Source organism: Hemiscyllium ocellatum, chromosome 5 (genome assembly GCF_020745735.1).
Source record: "Hemiscyllium ocellatum isolate sHemOce1 chromosome 5, sHemOce1.pat.X.cur, whole genome shotgun sequence".
NCBI lineage: Eukaryota > Metazoa > Chordata > Chondrichthyes > Orectolobiformes > Hemiscylliidae > Hemiscyllium > Hemiscyllium ocellatum.
In genome coordinates this window covers 142,354,468-142,363,184 of record NC_083405.1, presented here as the reverse complement: position 1 = coordinate 142,363,184, position 8,717 = coordinate 142,354,468, and the positions used below count along the sequence as shown (strand labels likewise).

Below are 8,717 nucleotides of genomic sequence, written 5' to 3'. Positions count from 1 at the left end.
ACTGATGAAAAGTACTGATTTAATGTCTCTCCAATCTCCTCCGCCTCCACACACAACTTCCCACTACTATCCTTGACTGGACCGATACCTACCCTAGTCATCCTTTTATTCTTGACATACCTATAGAAAGCCTTTGGGTTTTCCCTAATCCTACCAGCTAAAGACTTTTCATGTCCCCTTCTCGCTTTTCTTAACTCCCTCTTTAGCTCCTTCCTGGCTACCTTATAACTCTCAATCGCCCCTACTGAACCTTCACGCCTCATCTTTACATATGCCGCCTTCTTCCCTTTCACAAGGGACTCCAATTCCTTACTAAACCACGGCTGCCTCACAAGGCCCTTTACACCATGCCTGACTGGTACATACCTATCGAGGACACGCAGTAGCTGCTCCTTGAACACTCCCCACATCTCATTAGTGTTCTTCTCTTGAAGCCTGTTTTTCCAATCCACACATCCTAAGTCATGCCTCACTGCATCATAATTTCCCTGCCCCCAGCTATAGCTCTTGCCCTGCGGCACACGATTATCCCTCTCCATCACTAAAGTAAAAGTCACCGAGTTGTGGTCACTGTCCCCGAAGTGCTCACCTACCTCCAAGTCCAACACCTGGCCTGGTTCATTACCTAGAACCAAATCCAATATAGCCTCCCCTCTTGTTGGCCTGTCGACATATTGTGTCAGGAAACCCTCCTGCACACATTGTACAAACACCGACCCATCTAATGAACTCGAGCTATAGCTCTCCCAGTCAATATCTGGGAAGTTAAAGTCCCCCATAACAACCACCCTGCTACCTTCACTCTTTTCCTGAATCATCCTCGCAATATTATCCTCTACTTCTCTAGGACTATTAGGAGGCCTGTAGAAAACACCTAACAGGGTGACCTCACCTTTCCTATTTCTAACCTCAGCCCAAACTACCTCAGATGGCAAGTCCTCTTCCATCGTCCATTCCACTGCTGTGATACTGTCTTTGACAAGTAATGCCACGCCTCCCCCTTTTTTACCCCCATGTCTGATCCTACTAAAACATTTGAACCCTGGAACGTGCAACAGCCATTCTTGTCCCTGTTCTACCCACGTCTCTGTAATGGCCACAACATCGAAGTCCCAGGTACCAACCCACGCTGCAAGTTCACCTACCTTATTCCTTATACTTCTGGCATTGAAGTATACACACTTCAATCCACCTTTCTGGTTACAGTCACCCTCCTTAGAGATCGCTGCATTATTCCTAACCTCCCTACACTCAAGGTCCTGTACCCTAAAGCTACAGTCCTGGTTCCCATGCCCCCGCGGAGTTAGTTTAAACCCTCCCAAAGAGCACTAGCAAACCTCCCCCCAAGGATACTGGTGCCCCTCAGGTTCAAGTGTAGACCATCCTTTTTATAGAGGTCCCACCTTCCCCAGAAAGGACCCCAGTTATCCAGAAACCGGAATCCCTCCCTCCTGCACCATCCCTGTAGCCACGCATTTAACTGCTCTCTCTCCCTGTTCCTCGACTCTCTATCACGTGGCACGGGTAACAAACCAGAGACTACAACTCTGTTTGTTCTAACTCTGAGCTTCCAACCTAGCTCCCTGAAAGCCTGCCTTACATCCTCACCCTTCTTCCTACCTATATCGTTGGTGCCAACGTGGACCACGATCTGGGGCTGCTCCCCCTCCCCCTTAAGGACCCGGAAAACACGATCAGCGACATCACGTACCCTTGCACCTGGGAGGCAACATACCAAACGTGAGTCCCTGTCGCCCCCACAAAACCGTCTGTCTGTACCCCTCACTATCGAGTCCCCAAGAACAATCGCTCTACCTTTCTCCACCCTTCCCTTCTGAGCAACGGGGCCAGGCTCCGTGCCAGAGGCCTGAACCTCGTTGCTTGCCCCTGGTAAGTCATCCCCCCCACAAGTATCCAAAACGGTATACTTGTTCTTGAGGGGAATGACCGCAGGGGGTCCCTGCACTGGCTTCCTCCTCCCACTCCCCCTCACTGTCACCCATCTATCTTGAACTTTCGGAGTAACTACTTGCCTATAGCTCCGATCTATGACCTCCTCTGCCTCCCGAATGATCCGCAGTTCATCCAACTCCAGCTCCAGTTCCCTAACACGGGTTTGGAGGAGCTGGAGATGGGTGCACTTCTTGCAAGTGTACTCAGCAGGGACGCTGATGGCTTCCCTCACCTCATACATGTTGCAAGAGGAACATTGCCCTCTCTGCACTGCCATCCCTCTAAAAGTAAGCTTTCCTTAAAAAAAAACAAAAACCAACTAAACCTAAAGAAACAAACAAGGAAAATGCAGCACTTACCCGCTAGTCACAATTGGTCTTATTATTAGGTTAGAGGAGGTGGAAGGGTGGGAGGCACTACTCGTGTAGTGCCTCGGGTGACTCGCCTACGCGTTTAAATAAGGGGAGAGAAAAAAAAAAACCTTACCCAGGTAACCTAGCGCGCCTTCCGGGTCTGCTACCGCTTTTTTGAAGGAAAACTTTAAACTTTTAACTATTAAATAAACGACCAAACTTACCCACCAGCCGTCGCGAAGTCTTCCGAGAGACTGAGGCCTACAACTCGGAGCCCGCGTTTAAATAAGGGGAGAGAAAAAAAAACGTTTGTGACGTGTAAATAAATGATCTGTATAAACAGCTGTACAAAACTCCAGTTAGGCTACAATCGGGATACCGCGCGCAGTGCTGTTCGGCACACTCACTGCCAGAAGGACGTGGATGCTTTGGAGAGGGTGCAGAGAAGGTTTACCAGGACCTTGCCTGCCCTGGAGTGCTTCTGTTGTGAGGAGAGGTTGAATAAACTTGGGATTGTTGTCACTGCAAAGGCGGAAGCTGAGGGGCGACCCGATAGGGGTCGACAGCATACTGAGAGGCATCGGAAGGGTGGCGAGTCAGTGGGTACAGGTTCACGGTGAGAGGGGGAAAGTGAGAAGGGAGAAGTGCGGAGAAAGGTTTTCACATAGGGGATGGTGGGTGTCTGGAACGCGTTGCCAGTCGAAGCGCTGGAAGCAGGCACGTTAGGAACGTTTCAGGCTCACCTTGTTGGACACGTGAACGGGAGGCGGAACGGCGGGACTGAAACCGCGTCTGGGCAACAGGTAGCACGCCCAAACAAGGAGTAGGAATCGGCACAGGCTCGCTGGGCCCTGTGTCATCGATCCGACGGTGCCAAAGTCTCCGGCCACGTGTACAACTGTGGTGAATTTCCGCAAATACCTTGTAGACGGGGCTGTGACAGGGACCTTATTGGGGTGTCCACGATAATGGGGGCCACGGAGGGCACTTTTGCTGAGTTTGCAGATGGCACAAAGATAGCTAGAGGGACAGGTAGTTTTGAGGAAATGGGCAGGCTGCAGAAGAGCGTGGACACGTTGGGCGAGTGGGGAAAAGAAGTGACCAAGTGTGCGTAATTGCACTTTGGTAGCAAGAACAATCGGGTAGACGATTTTCTGAACGAGGGAAAGGCTTTGCAAATCTGCAGCGCAGAGGGTCTTGGGAGTCCTAGTTCCAGGTTGTTTCAAGATTAACATGCAGGTCCATCCGATGGTTCGGAAGGCAAATGCGGTGTCGGCATTCATTTCAAGCGGGCGAGGAAACAGGAGCGGGGACGTGCTGCCGAGGCCGCGTCAGGCTCTGGTCTGACCACAGGTGGAATATTGGGAGCAGTTTTGTGCCGTGTACCGAAGGAAGGGATGCGCTGGTGTTGGGACGGAGTCTAGAGAAGGTTTCCCCTGGGTTTGTCACATGAGGTCTCTGGGTCTGTGCCCGATGGTGTTTCGAAAGGTAAGGCGGGATCTGACCGAAGCTTACAAGCTACTGGGGGGCCTGGTCAGAGTGGTTGTGAAGAAGATGGTCCCACTAGTAGGCGAGACGAGGACCTGGAAGTACAGCCTCAGGGTGAAGGGTCGCCCCTTCAGGCCGAGATGAGGTTGCATTTAAGACAGAGATGGAGAGGTTCAAAGTTTGGGAGAAGATTTGTAGCTCGGGTGCTCGTTGTTGTGGTTCTGTTCGCCGAGCTGGGAATTTGTGTTTGTGCCGAGCTAGGTGACATCGTCAGTGCTTGGGAGCCTCCTGTGAAGCGCTTCTGTGATGTTTCCTCCGGCGTTTGTAGTGATTTGTACCTGCCGCTTCCGGTTATCAGTTCCAGTTGTTTGATTAGATTAGCTTACTTACAATGTGGAAACAGGCCCTTCGGCCCAACAAGTCCACACCGACCCGCCGAAGCGCAACACCACGGGCAATTTAGCATGGCCAATTCACCTGACCCGCACATCTTTGGACTGTGGGAGGAAACCGGAGTACCCGGAGGAAACCCACGCAGACACGGGGAGAATGTGCAAACTCCACACAGTCTGTCGCCTGAGTTGGGAATTGAACCCGGGTCTCTGGCGTTGTGAGGCAGCAGTGCTAACCACGGTGCAACCGTGCCGCCCACACAGTGTCCGCTGCAGTGGCCGGTATATTGGGTCCAGGTCGATGTGGATTCATTATTGAATGAATCTGTGGATGAGTGCCATGCCTCTAGGAATTCCCTGGCTGTTCTCTGTTTGGCTTGTCCTATAATAGTAGTGCTTCACAGAAGCGCTTCACAGAGATAGAGAGGCTCTTGATTATAAGGGGATCAAGGGTCGTGGGGAGAGGGCAGGAGAATCGGGGTTGAGAAAGCAGTTGTTTCCCAGAGGGTGGCGGCGGTCTGGAATGCACTGCTTGGGAGGGTAGCGAGGCGGGGAACCTCAAAACCTTGAAAAACTACTTGGATGAGCACTGGAAATGTCATAACTTTTCCTGGCTACGGACCAAGTGCTGGAAAGTGGGACTAGAGCAGACTTAGAGTAGCTTTGTCAGTGCGGACTCGGAGGGCCAGAAGGCCTCTTCTGTACTGTGTGACTGTGTGGGGAAGCTTTCTGATTCCCATCTGTTGATTGAGGCCGCGCTACTGATGCTTCCTGATGCGGAGCAGCCGGATGGATCCAAGTGGGCATTGAAGGTGAGAGGGTGGGAGAGAGCTTCGGAGCCTCCGTCCGTTTGGTTCAGGTTCCGTCTCGTCCTGATGCATGCATCGATGTAGGTGCTCAGTGGTTACCGATAGAGTGAAGGTGCAGTTGATCACTGACTCCACGCGTGGTGCTGCAGGTTGTAATGTCTAGACGAAAACAGAACTCGCTGCAACCTTCGGGAGAAGGGTCACTGGACTCGAAGCGTTAATTCTGCTTTCTCTCCACAGAAGCTGAGGTTTTGCTTACTGGGTGTTTTGCTTTATTTTGCATTTTAGACCTTGCTTTTTGATTGCACGGCTGCTATCAAACCATTAGCTTGCTGTTAGCGCTGCAATTAGCACTCTTGAATCTTGATTTGCAATTCTAAGGAAGCAGACTGAATTGGAATGTTTGGAGCGGGAGCCGAACCAATAAAGGCTGATTTGCTGTAAATTGATCTTCACATCCCTGGTCGTGCTGTTCATTTGCACGAGGTGGGTTGGGGGATGGGAGTTCACATTTTCCAAGACAAGATGGGTTAGTCTGTAAGAGTTTCTGTTTGTAAAGGTGAGCCGAGATTTCCTGGCAGTGAGATTTTTCGGTCAGAATTCGAACCTGCTCCAATCATTTGCCTTGTGGGGAGGCAGGGACTTTTCACATTGGTAACAGCCTGAGGCAAAGTCTTGGAAACAAGAGCATTTTATTCTTTACGGCCTTGCAAGAACGGGCGTTTCGCTCAAGCAATCAGGCTAGCAAAAGCGCGCCAAAACAAAGCATGTAAGCATTCTTATTCAGTTTGCAAGTTGCGGAATCACGCCTCCCTTTTCCCATCCTATCATAAGCCGATTTACCTGACTTGTTTTTCTCTAATTTTCCTGATCTGACTACCCTGCTGTCCTTGTCCTTGTCTGTTACAGCCTGTCTGTTATTTTAGCCAGTTCCCCTTATCATACTATAAGCTTATTGTGAGATGCCCCTACTGCTTCTTTTGTGGTCAGCCACAACACTTCAAAGTTATTTCTTAGTTTAAAACTATTTCTTAAACAAAAACCTCTATATTCGTTAAAATCTTAGCCTTAAGTATACCGCAAGAATCCCGCGACCGTTTGTGTAATGTTCCCCTTCCCCTCCCCCTACAACATGGTGGGCCGAAGGGCCTGTACTGTGCTGTACTGTTCTATGTTCTAACTGCAGGCACATCCACACACACACACGCACACACATCAAAGACATGGAGGGCTCGGCTGAATCTACTGCTCTCTTCTCTGCCTGTCACATTTCATCGAGCTAGTGTCCTAGGCCCAAGCATCTTCAGCGAGTGGTTAGAATATGCAGTGCACTGCCTGAGAGAGAGGGTGCTGGAGGCAGATTCAATGGTGACTTTGGTCGGAGGGTCGGATACTTATCTGAAGAGAGGGCGAGTGGGACTGGGGAAGTTGCTCGTGCAGAGAGCTGATGCAGACATGACAGGCTGAATGTCTCATTCAATGCGTGCAGTTCTGCAGTTGGTTACCACCTCCTCAAGTCACGTCAGCTTAGCCCTGACCCACCTGATTGGTGAGATACTGACAATCTCTACATGACCATGAGGCAGTGCTTCACTGACAGGGGAAAAAAAGCAACTGCTGTAAACGGATCTGCTGCTCTAGTTAGAAATCCTGGGAGGACTACGGCGACAGGGAAACTGTCAGCAGTGATCTACAAGTCTTTGAACAGAATCAAGCTGATTGAAAACATGGAGGACAAATGGGACTTGAGGCAGTCCGCGGTATTGTAGTTATCGCTTCTCGGCCTTTTGGCTAAGATCAAGTGTAGTATCTGTTCTTATCAGTTTAATATCTGATACGTCCCTTATCTGGGGACCATATATTAAATTGATTTTTGGAGCAGGGAGATGGAATAGGGGCTTGCTCCGTCCACTCCACGCATCGACCTGGTATTGCAGTACCTCCGGGAACGGTGCACCCCTCATCTATAAATCTAAAAACAGCTTCATGTTTATAGCACAGGCTTTCGGTGCTTCATTTCTCACACCTCGCATCCAGCCGGGCGTGAGTCGATTCAAACTCGTCTGTTCTAAGGTAGCTGTTCAGCTCCCGCTCCCTATCCTTCTCTCGCCGTCTCTGTCTCTTGCGCACCTTGACACTTGCTCTCAATGTCATCCCCTCACCCCTGCTGCGTGCTGCACCGTCCCGCCAACGCCGGACCCCGATCACACCACATGGTGTCAGAATTTGGGAGTTGCAGCAACCGTAGCTGCCCACCAGCTTTTCCTACTCGCGAGCGACATTTCAGAAAAACAAGAGAAGGTCAACTGTGCTACGTTGCTGCATGCTGCTGGGGATGAAGCTATCTAGGGGTTCAGTCGTTTTGATTTTGATGACTTGAAAGAGAGATTTCGAGAACACTGTGAGCTAGGACAAAAATAATCGGGACGTATTTAAGGCACATGCTTTTCATCAGAGTGCAAGGGCAGGCGGAATCGATAGGTACGTATGTGACTGACCGGAAAAACGAGGCAAAGGACTGTGAGTTTCAGCCACTTTCCGATTCACTGAGCCGCGACAGAATCGTGTGTGCTATCACGACTGACTGAGTCAGAGGCAGGTTACTCAGAGAGTCAATTCTCACTGGGAAAAGCAAAGAGACAGCACTAACTCGACAACAGCACGTGAGAAAACGTAGAACAAACAAACCAATGTTTGCTGACCGGAACTGGCCTGGAAAGATAATAAGGCAGGTAGGAGCACTGCAGATTATCCGGCACCTGGGCTGTGTACGCAGGGACTGGCACAACACCCCCTTGCCTTCTTTTGCACTACTTTGCTGCCTCAGCCAGAACTGGCAGCATTCTAAGTCAGTCTCACACAAGCAGCGTGGGCCAGCTGTCTGTGACAACAAATTCCAAAGACTCACAACCCTCTGAGAGAAGACGTTTCTCCTGATCTCACTCTTAAATTGGTGCCTCTTTATTCTGTTCAGTTCTAGACACTCCCATGAGGGAAAATGTCCTCTCAGCATTTACCCTGTCGAGCCACGTAAGAATCCAATATGTTTCAATAAGATTGTGTCTCATTCATTTCAACTCAGGATCTACACTCATCTGGAGGTAGGGTTTACCGGGCTCAATTTTACTGAAAAGCTGACCTCCGGCTAGTTCAGCAAATAGGTCGTTGAGCAAAGGGAAAGGAAACCGCCTAGCACACACCAGCAGGTGAACTGTTGCAGCATGATATTGCGGCTCCGGAACTCAATCCCTCTACGAATGAAACCCAACAGCCTTCTTAACAGCACTATCCACCTGGGGGTGGCAACTTTCAGGGATCTATGTACATGGGACTCCAAGATCCCTCTGCACATCCACACTATCAATAATCTTTCCATCGACCCAGTACTCTGCCTTCCAGTTATTCTTCCCAAAGTGCATCACCTCACATTTAGCTGCATTGAACTCCATTTGCCACCTCTCAGCCCGATTCTGCAGTTTGTCCAAGTCCCCCTGCAACCTGTAACATTCTTCCACACTGACCACTACTCCACCGACTTTAGCGTCGTCTGCAAATTTACTAATCCATCCACCTATGTTATGCCTGCGTCTAAGTCATTTATAAAAATGACAAACAGCAGTGGTCCCAAAACAGACCCTTGTGGCACACCACTAGTAACCGGACTCCAGGCTGAATATTTTCCATCAACCACCACTCGCTGCCTCCTTTCAGAAAGCCAGTTT

The 8,717-nt window shown here is 50.1% G+C and overlaps 1 non-coding gene across 1 annotated transcript; it reads left to right on the top strand.

The window, feature by feature from the left end:
• Nucleotides 1-6,766: 6,766 nt before the first annotated feature.
• On the top strand, nt 6,767-6,957 carry LOC132816276 (U2 spliceosomal RNA). Its single transcript, XR_009644769.1, has one exon. It is a non-coding gene; the product is annotated as a U2 spliceosomal RNA (small nuclear RNA).
• Nucleotides 6,958-8,717: the final 1,760 nt, after the last annotated feature.